Source organism: Lygodium microphyllum, unplaced genomic scaffold (assembly GCF_053477565.2).
Source record: "Lygodium microphyllum isolate KBCC unplaced genomic scaffold, Lygodium_microphyllum_v1.1.10 scaffold_32, whole genome shotgun sequence".
NCBI lineage: Eukaryota > Viridiplantae > Streptophyta > Polypodiopsida > Schizaeales > Lygodiaceae > Lygodium > Lygodium microphyllum.
Genome location: NW_028229515.1, coordinates 6,793,099 through 6,804,341, shown reverse-complemented (window position 1 = coordinate 6,804,341; position 11,243 = coordinate 6,793,099).

The following is an 11,243-nucleotide window of genomic DNA, read 5'->3' as shown; positions in this document are numbered from 1 at the left end:
ATTTAGTACAAAGTATCGATAATATCCACTGTGTCCTAAGAAGCACTGAACTCCCTTGTAGTTATCGGGTGGCGATAAGTAAACAATGACTCTGACTTTGGAGAAGTCAGTGGCAATGTTGTTCCTTGACACTACCTGCCCTAAGATGCATCCGTGTTTCACCCAGAACTGGCACTTTAAGGGGTTCAACGAGAGGTATACAACCTACACCTTTCAAAGACAGCTCTCAATTTCTCTAAGTGTTCGGCCCAACTAGAGTGTAAGCATAAGTCGTCTACAAACACTTCCAGTTCGCGCCTAAGCATGTCCTTAAAGATAGTGCACATTAGGCATTGAAAAGTTGTAGGTGCATTCATTAGCCCAAAAGGCATGACAATGTAGGCGAATACACCCCATTCCGTGGCAAAGGCAGTCTTGTGCCTGTCGTCGGGGTGCACTTGCACTTGATTATAGCTCGAGAAACCATCCAGAAAACTGTAGGCTTCTTTACCTACTACCCTCTCAAGCATGTGCTCGGTGTAAGGTAAAGGATAGTTATCCCTTTTCATAGCGGCATTCACTTTCTTGTAGTTCACACACACTCGGATTTTTTCATTTTTCTTCATGACAATCACGATAGGTGATACCCAGTCTGTGTGCTCGATCTCATATATGAATCCTGCCCTCATGAGTTTATCAATCTCCTCTCTTACTGCATGGGTGTGTTTGGGATTCATGGGGTAAGGTCGTTGTTTTGTTGGCACTGCATCAAGGACCATTGGGATATTATGAGTCACAACCTAGGGTCGACTCCCTTAAGTTCGTCCAATGTCCAGGTAAATACGTCAATGTACTCTTGCAAGAGCGCAATGACTTTGGTCTCCTCATCCTCCGTCAAGTCATCTGCAATGAACACTAGTCTTGGCTTTTCACCTTCCCCAGCCAAGTTAACTTCCTTGACTTTGGCGGGTCCCTTGATCGGTTCACTAGTGTAGCCTTGTCTTTTCGCACCTAGCAGAATCACCACTCTGTCACCCTTCTTAAATTTTGTAAACCGTTTGTGTAGATCCTACGGTTTCTTTTTCCTTTCTGCTTCTGAGTCCTTTACTTGCTTCCTGGCCTCCTCTTTTACCCTCCTGCGCCTCAGGTGGACTGGCAAGTCTTCCTTGGTGCGTTTGACTTTAGAAGGTTGTGGTATCTCGGGATCACTCTCAGTGCTGACCTCCAACTCTGAGCTACACTCGCACCTCTCACTTGAGGAAGGTGTTTCCCCAGGGGGTCGTAGTTCAGTATAGGTGCATCCATCTTGAGCACTGGGATTACCCATGGTCGTGCCACTCTGGCTTGCTCGTAATCCACGGCTCCTATGCGTTCTAGCCTGGATCTGTCACACTCCATTTGCATGACTCCTTTTTCATTCTGATTGGTCCTTCCTTTCCTAGGCCTCGAGTCTGCCCTGATTTGTTCTATCGCTTTTCCTTCCGTGTCATACTCTATTGTATCTATCTCTTCTTCACTCTCTTCTCCCATAGAGTGACAGTCCTTATACTCCTCGTCATCAGAGTCTTGTCCTTCTGACTGCTCATCATCACCTAAGCTCTCCTCTCCTGTCTCCTTGTCATCAGTAACTAAAGCCCAATTATATAACAAATTTAGGTCGTGGACCTTGGTCCATTTTCATTCTAGCTTAGCTAATAGATCACGTAGAGGTTTTAAGTTAGCAGCCAAGTTGCCTTTTAGTTTATTGGTTAGATATTCTACGATTTCCTGAAGCTCTAGTTTGTTGTTGGGGATATGAAACGAGGCCAGTTTGCCTGGGCTGAGTGAGCTTCCTGCCATCATGCAGAGTGGCACAATTGGCTCCTCAATTGGCATGGTTGTGGCTTTAGCGGCCTGCCGATATAGTTCTTCCTCATTCGAGATTGGTAGGTCAATGGTTTCCAAAACGTGCATCCAATCCCTCTCATCCTCAGGGCAAGGAATATATTTAGTGAGTGAGAGATGGCATCTAGGTCAACAGGGGTCGTCTTCCAAGTGTCCATCTCTACCCTTACTGCAACTAGTTCTGTTCCCTAGGAAAATCAAACCATTGCCCTAGTCCTCAATGACACGCGCATTCCTCATCCAAGGTCGGCCTAATAGTATGTCGTAATCCACTCCCTTCATGACAATGAAGTTTATTGAAAATTGCACACCGGCAATCTTTACTGGCCAATTCTTTAAGACCCCGAATGGTCTTACCTTCATTCCATTTGCTAACGTGACGTTAAACTGGGCCATCTCTACAGGAGGGTTTCCCCATGCCTCTAAGACTGCATGGTTTAGTACGCTAACACCTACCTTGTGTCTACAATTCCTTTTCGCGTCATATCTCCTAAGGCTAGGACGGGCAAAACTGCGTGCATTTCAGTGCCTTCCCAAAAAGCATTGATGTGCAAAGACTCAGGATTTGAGTGTAGAGTTAGACTTGGGATCTGTGTAACTACATCATGATCTTGCGGATTAGCACCCGCAAGTCCTGTGTGTCCCTCGATCAAGTCTTTTAACTCTTGCCACAAGGAATGATTTTACCTAAGCAGATCTTCCAAGCTTAGAGTTACTGGAGTAGACAACAAGGTTGTGATGAGGTTACTGGACTCTTGTCTTCCCCTAAGGCTAGCATTTCTAGGCCATGCGTTATGTCTGCCCTGGCAATCTTCCCCCTGGCCTTACTGCTGAGTTGCTCCCAGTGGTGCAGGTATGCTCACAGCTTGTGGTTTTGAAGGTGAGAATGGTGTGCTCACACTGGAGAAGTCATCAATAGGATCTTCTAATATGGGTTCAGCATCCTTGAGGTGCTTTTGGGCGTCCTTAACCCACTCCTTGACCTTGTCTATAGCCTCGAGCTGCCATTTGGGGTGGGGATATTCCCCTACCTTGGCACTCCCTAGCTCAGCTGTCTTAGGAGCTGAGGTCTCTGCCTTTGCGTCTGTGACCTTCTTTCCCGTTACTAACATAGTCGCTTCCTCGATTTTAAGGGTTATCTTTTCCTCGGTTCTCTTTTTCCGTCTCCTCCGGCTTTTCTTTCCTATTGAGATTGCGTCAAGGTTACTTGGCCCTGGCAAGGAGATGCCTCCCTGCTTTGTTTAAGCTTGCGTCATGGCATGTAGTGGGATGGGCTTATCCTCACTACCAAAGGTTTCCACTCCAAAGAGCCCCAAAGGCACCGATGGCATGTTGGCAGAGTTGGTTGATGGCTTCCGTCTAGGACAGTCAGGAAACAGATGTGTGATTCCACACTCTGTGCATCGGAGATCCGCTTTGTCCTTGTTAGCTTGTTCTCATTCTGGACAGCATGATGAAATGTGGCCTGGGTGGCCACAAGTCCAGCATGTGACTGGATCCTGGCTGGGCAACAAGTCCAGCATGTGACTGGATCCTGGCTGGGCCCTCCAAAGCCTCTACCTCTTCCTCTTCCTAAAGACATCACTGGCACTGGCCGATAGTCCATCAGGACTGGGTTGCCCTCCTCGTCATAGGATATGTACGGGTTGACGTATGTTTCTTCCTCATTAGGCTCCTCCAAAAAGTGAACAGGAGCATCGCTAGATGGGTGACAAAAGGCCTTGGTGGCCTGGGTATACCAGTTGGGTTCATCTCTAGCCTAGGCACGGCAGGTCTTGAGTCAGTCGGTGCTCGAAGAGCTAACTGGGCTCCCCTCCCAAAGAAATTGGGTAGCCTATTACCTAAGTATGGAGGGTTGTACTGCTGTGCATATGGGAATCTCCTCAGTATTCTACAATGCACTGCATCATGCCCGAATCTATCGCAATTTGAGCACGGCCGAGATCTAGGATCTTGGTACTCAACTGGGAGGTGATTGCCGCCGCAGTATATACATTGTACATGCGATCTCACAGGCTTCCTTACGAGCTCTTGCAACCGTGCAATCTCCATTCTCATATCTGCCATCCCCTAGTTGTGGTCTACGCTCTTCCCCTTATCCTGCACACTAGCAGTTGCTTTGTCCCCCGAAGTAGTTGATCTCTCAGGGTCCCTCTGGCTTGCACTTTCTCGGTTGGTAGTCCTCACGCTGTGTTCCCTGAGTTGATCATCTATGCGTATTGCCTCCTCGAAAACTCTAGCTAGCACATCTCGTTGCAAGGTGGAGTTACTCGCCAAAGCCTTGTAGAGCTCCTCACTCCAAATCCCGTTCATGAACACTGTAGACACTGCCCTCTCGATAGGTCGCTCGTTGGCAGGGATTCTCTTGTAGAGGCTCGCACCTGAGTGACGTAGTCCCTAATGTCCTCCTTCTCCCTTTGACTGATATTCATCAACCTAACGATAAGGTTATCCGAATACCCTGCCTCCGAAAACCTCTTGATGAAGAGGCCCTTAAGGCGAACAAAGTTCGTACGTTCTGCATCATCTAGACTAGAATACCATGTCCTCCCCTTATCGCCTAAGCACAGGCCGAAAGCTTGAGCTCACTGCGCAGGGTCAGTAAGACCATTTGCCTCACATGCTTGCTCGAACTACTCCATGAAGTTGTATGGGTCACTGCTAGGTTCGTATCTAGCTAGTTGTTTTGCTACGATGGGGATTCAAGCATGCCCTTTAGCCCCTTGCGTGACTCCCAATCCCGATAGTAGCGCGGTGTCTAGGGCAGTAGCACTCTGTTCAACGGACGTGTTGTCCAAGGGTCGCTTTGCTACCAGTTCGCTCAATGTCATGTCAACCTCTGCTTCCCGTTCCCTCTCTACATTCGGTCCGAATTTGGCCGCTCCGGATAGGTCTAGCACTTGTCTAGCCTCGTACATATCTACGTCTTGCTGCAACCTTCTAGCCCTTTGCTCATGGTTATAGGCAATTATGCCTTCTAGTGCTCTCTTGATAGCTCTTCTCTCTTCTTCCAGGTTAGCTACCACTTCCTCTACAGGTTTTCCTTGGATCACGGTCCCGGTGAGTAGATCGTAGTCGTGGACCAGTTCTTGGACTGAGGTTGGAAATTCTCCTAAGTCTAATTGGTCCTCTCCTCGTTCGCCTCTTGATCCCGACATTGTTTCTGCTTCCAGCTCTACGAGGTTGTCAATAAATCCAAGCAGCTCCGGCAGCGTCCAATCCTCTATATTGTTGCTTCCCGTGTCTTCGTGTCTTCTCCAGGTCCTACTAGCAGGCCGCTCAGGCACCTGTCTAAGTCTTGGGGTCTTCTCCTACTAGTGAGTTCCTTAACGTTATTAGATATCCTGATGTGTTCCTTGTTATTTGAAAGCAGCTGCAATCCTTATTCACACGTTATGCTTAGTGCTTTCGTGGTGCTTGGTGTGAAAACAGGCTTTTCTCTTTTCTTGCAGTGCAGACTTAGTGGAAGACAAGAGTGAAGTGCCGATGCAGAAAGCGTTTAATGCGAACTCCACCTTGTTTCTCTCCACATTCCCAGCCTAGTTTGAGTTCTAAGCTCGGTTCCCGGCTATTCGATGGTCTTTCTGTAGATCAGTGCTGTGTTTTCTATTCTACTCTAAATTCGATTGGTCTCTGAGGTTCTAATGGTCAAACTGGGTCTTGGGGGTGTTCAGGGTTGTGTCCTGGGAGTCAGGTCTATGGCAAGGTCAACTAAAGATCCTTATTTTTTCCTTATGGCAGGATGATCCGATTCTGGGAATTGGATTGTCCGATTCTAGGAATCAGATAGAGCTGGTCCGAGTCTAGCAATCGGCGGACAGGGTGGTCTAAGTCTAGCAGTCGGACAGGGTGGTCCGAGTCTTAAAATTGTTTGGTCCGATCCGAATGTTGGATGGTCCGACTCTAGTAGGCAGTCCGAGTGCCACGTGGCATGTCCGATCGGACTGTCCGATTCTGGAAATCGGACAGGGCTGGTCCGACTCCTTCAATCGGACGGTCCGATTCTAGGAATTGGATGGTCCGACTCCAGGACTCGGGTGGTCCGATTCTAGGAATCGGACCACTGAGACCTGGTCCGACTGCGTCTGCAGCGGCAGGCGTAATTCCGACGCGTTTCAATCCCTCTTGATGCCTGTTGCACACAATCACGATAGACTTTCCATATCTGATTAGAGCACTATTAAGAAACTCTAGACTCACCTGGAGCAGCACAAATCAATGGCACCCAGAATCGTGATGGCGCTCCCTCTTCCTGTCAACCAGAAGCTCTCTCTCTCTCTCTCTCACAAAGCTAACCAGTGAAATGAGGTTTGTCCTGGTCTCCTAAGCCTCTTAAGGTCCTTTTCTAGCACTATGAAACCTTACAGTCAGTTCCCTTTCCCTGTTTTACCCATAAACTTGAATCTAGTCCCCTGTTTCCCTATTTCCAGCAGCAACCAAAACCTCTGTTTTCTCTTTTCTTAACCTAATCTAACCTTAATCTAGTGCAGCCAAAATGCAAAACAGAGATGCAGAATGGTAGTCCTAAACTAATGCTTCCAACAAACCCAAATACTTACTTGTTTCACGGATTAAAACCTCCTAAGTCTCCTAGCTATCTCGGGCACCCGTTCAGGCTGCAAACCCTACTTCTATGCTCGATTTGATGCGCGCGACGCTCAAGGCTTGATTCCGTCGGTCCCGGCAACGGAACCAAAATGGAGGGGAGCTTCAAGCTCTACCCCGAGACCTATGGACCACTTATTACCCAAGTGTTTCGAATCGAACGACCATGGCTACCTCTCACATAGCCGACACACAATGCCTACCTTACGAGTGTAGTGAGCTTACCTTGATGCTCAATCGAGTACCCTCCTCTTTCTTGCACACCGGTAGCTCCACGATCCTTGAGGCAAGCTCAAGCAACCTCAATCCCTCTCCCAAGAGCTTCATCCTCCATAGCCACGCGCGAGACAAGAGAAGAGAAGAGAGGAAGGAAAGATGAAGAGAGAAGATGGAGAGCTTCTTCTCCAAGATCCCTCACTCTCACACAATCACTCCCTCACTCCCTCACACTCTCTCAATCTCTCTCTCAAGCACAAGCAAGAAGGCAAGAAACGAGAGAAGAAGAAGAAGAAGAAGAAGAAGCTTTGGCCACACTCAAGAATGAGCTTCTCATTCACTTTTCAACTTTATATACATGCCCTACTTTTCATGGGTGGTTATCCCCTTTTTTACATGGCCGGCCATTAGCCTAGGCCCATTTCTCATTTCCCACCGTTCTAGTCTATCCTATCCCCAACTAATGCATACAATTTGCACAGGAGTGAGCCTAGCGCTCTCTTACAAGGATTTGGGAGCGTTTTCACACTTAATGGTGCGCTTTTTACTCTTTTACTCTCCTTGGGCGACTCTAAGACTTCCTGAGGGTTGTGCTCGTGCTTTTAATTTTTTCAGGGTCTCGTTACCGATTAAGGTGCATTTTTCTTCTTTTTGTCCTGCGCCTTTTGCTATTTCCTTTTTTCCATTTCCTGCTCCTCTGTGCTGTGGTAAACATTAGTCAATGAGTATGACTTGTTGACTAGGATGGTAGTTCAGGACAAACCAGTAGAGGAAATGGTAGCAAATCTAGAAGAGGAAAGAAAGGCAATTAAAAAGGCGCTAGAGAGCATAATTGCCTATAACCGCGAGCAAAAGGCTAGAAAACTCTAACAAGATGTAGACATGTACGAGGCTCGGCGTGTGCTAGCCTTGGCTGGTACAGCCAAAGCAGGGCTAAATGCAGAGAGAGAACAAGCAACAGAGGCTGACTTATCATTGAGTAAACTCGTAGCCAAGCGGCTCATGGACAATACATCCGATGAGCAAAGCGCAACAGCCTTAGCCACAGCATTACTCTCGGGATTAGGGGTCACACAAGGGGCAAAGGGGCAAAGGGGCAATCTAGGATCCCTATTGTAGCAAAGCAGCTAGACAAGTATGAACCTAGCAATGACCCATATAGCTTTGTGGAGAAATTTGAATAATTTTACGAAGCAAACAATCTCACGGACCTTGCACAACGCTCTCAAGCCTTCGATCTATGCTTAGGTGATAAGGGGAGAATTTGGTACACTAGTCTAGATGCAGCTGAGCGCACGAACTTTGCTCGTCTTAAGGACCTCTTTATCAAGAGATTCTCTGAGGTAGGGTACTCTGACAATCTTATCGTCCGATTGATGAATGTCAGTCAGAGGGAAAAGGAAGACGTAAGGAACTATGTCACTCATGTGCGTAGCCTCTTCAAGAGGATCCCTGCAAATGAGCGACCTAACGAGAAAGCTGTGTCTACCGTATTTATAAATGGAATTCGAAGCGAGGAGCTCTACAAGGCTTTGGCTAGTAACTCCACTCACCTAGTCCTATTAGCGACGAAGTTGTTAGTACTGCTCCACTCTACCCACAGTCATGTTATCTATGAGTCACTTTTTTGTGAGAAGCTCACTTGGCTTAGTGCTCTTTCCCCCTCAATGTTGGGGCACATTCTGTTTCTATTGGCAAGCACTAAAACTCATTGAACCTCTCACATTTCTATCTCCTACCTCAGCCTCTGAGCTCACTACTCCTGATTATAGGCGCCTATGCCTTGGAGTGCTTTCTTTGCCAATCTCTACTATTCCTCAAGGTTTACTATGATGTCCTCGGTTGGTCTACCATGGTGCTCCATTTTGGTCTGCAAATTGTACCGATTTATCATTTTCCCGATGTCGACTAGGAAGTCTCCCAAGTCGAGCTCACCATTTTCGGGAGTAGTGCTAGATCCTGACATTTCGTTGGTCTCTTGGGCTACCAAAGTGTCATTCAAGCTAATCGACTCTAGTAAGTTTGAGTCCCTAATCATGTCAGCTCCTACTGCTCTCCAAGAGACTTGGTGTCCTCGGTCACATGTTCAATATCTAGGGATCGTCTCATATTAGTGGGTTCATTCAGTTTTGTTTATATTGTGTGTGTGTTTCTTGTTTATTACATAGACAATTCTCAATTTTAAGTGCACTTAGGTGCTCGTGAGGTGCTTCCTTTCATGCGCAGTGCAAAATCAAGCTTTCAGCTTTCTAGGTGCACTTCAAATGACTGTTTATGCAGTGTGTGACCGTGATAAAAACAATGAAATACAACTACATACTTTTTCGGTCCGCTCATGCAAGAAGTGGTGGTCACTCTAACAAGTTCGTTTGGGCCCTTTGAGACATTGCGGGTGGGTGGTCTGAGAGGTGGTGTTTGCAACCGCGCTTCCTAGGCCACTAAGTCATGAGTTTTGGAGTATGGAGACTCTATGAGCCTTTTAATGTGTCTGGAGGCCTGTGGGGGTGTTGGTCAAGCTCCAAGTTGGGTGGGCTCTGTTTGGTCTAGAGCATGCTGGTTTTGTCAGCTTTCAGGTTTTATTTTTAGTGTTTGAGTATCAGTTGTTTGATTCCCAAAATCAGATCTTTCATTCTGTTCTATCTGAGTGGTCAATGGTTTGAGTCTGAGGCATCGAGTCGGACTAACTGAGTCCAAGTGCCCAATTTTGGGCATTCGATTGTTTCAAGTCCAAGTCCGAGTAGGACAGTCTGAATAGGGTGGTCTGAGTCTAGAGACTCAAACAAATGAGATGTGTGTACAACTGGTTTGAGAGATATGTTTGAGTGGACAACTAGTTTGAGTGTCTGAATCTAGTGACTCGAACAGGAAAGATATGTCCGAATGGATGAAAATTATACAATCTAATTAGGGTAATCGAAACCTACAATGAGCGTCTGATTATGGCGGTGGGTTACCAAACAATGAAAAATATTTAAAAATCCTACTCGTGCCTTGCTAATGATTATAGCAGGGTGTTGACACTGATCAATAAGCACTAAGCAACATCTAAAAAGGGCCAAAATACATTGCGATGAAGATCACCACGCACAATCTCCTCATTAAAGCTCTTCTCTACTCAATTCTGATCTTTTCCCTTCCTTCCTTTTGATGCATTACACATTAAAGCTCTTTTTCTCTACCTTTTTCTCTGTTTAGCCTAATTACAACAATAGAAACCCTACTGTGTATAATCTTCTTTTTCTTGTTTTCACATTATCCTAATGCTTTCAAATCACTACCAAATGTCTACACTAATCCAACTACTCATCTAGATCCAAAAAATCACAATGCTCATTTACCAAGGAAATTGAATACCTCTTCAAACTCCCTCACTTCCTACCTATCTAACTCAAGCACCAGTTCGGGAAAAGCTCTACTTCAATGCTCGATTCGAAGCACGCATACCCTCAATGCTTGAATCTGTTGGTCCCAACAAATGAAACCAAAATATGGTAGCTCACGCTTGATCGCCAAGACCCACAGACCACTTATTGCTTCAAGCATTTCAAGCTAAGTGCAATGGCTACCTCTCACATAGCCATACACGCTCACACCTATTTAGTTTCTTCCAAACAAAAAGCTCAATGAAAGCCTTTGAATAGATTGCAACCTCAAGTGCTATCATTTTAAAAGTACTATTTTCCCTTCATGGGACATGAAAGAAATTGCTCTCATCCCATGATTATTACAAAAGCACATTAATTATCCCCTAATACAAACATGCACTTACCATTTAGTTTGCACCACATCTCTTAGTAAGTAAAATCCTATTGCTATTCTCTTCCCCTATGGTAGACGAAAATGTGCCCCAAATGATGGGCACAAAGGTCCAACCATCTAGTTTACTAGTGATGTTACTAATCTTGTCATTTTTGTTAAACTTGAAAGAGTACCATCTTCCCTTCTTCTCTCATGGGTTTTAAAGCTTTCTCTAAGAGATCATACTAGCCACTCAAATGTATAGACAACAATCATTAAGCTCACAAAGATCTCATTAATCAAGTCTCTAAGAATGTCAAAACTAATTCCTTTTATACTCTTTTCTAATCTTACGGATTTGTATTCACCTAGTTTCTTAATGGTGCTTACTTTCCTTGGTTCTTTTACTTATGCTCATGCTCTTGCTCACATGACTATCTCTAATCTTGCCTCATTCCATGTTTTCCCATCACCCATTGATACTATGTAACACATTCTTCATCTTGTAACGACCAGTTATTGTCCAATGTAAAAATAAAGTGCACTGGATCCTTTCCTAGAAAAGCTTCCTGCTTCAATTCCCAAAACAAGGGGCTACTTTGCCGCTATTCCCTGAAGCAAGGGCTACTTTCTCTCTTTCTTAAGGGCGATTTTTCACTCATGATTGACCATGTCATCATACCGTTGTAGAAGCATACGCCCTAATGGGCAATGCCAACAAAGATACACCAACCTATATGAACAGAGCTGTCACTCAATTAAAGTTGGACTTACACAAATAACCTGTCATAAACTCAATTAGGTTCAAATCCAAGTCTAGT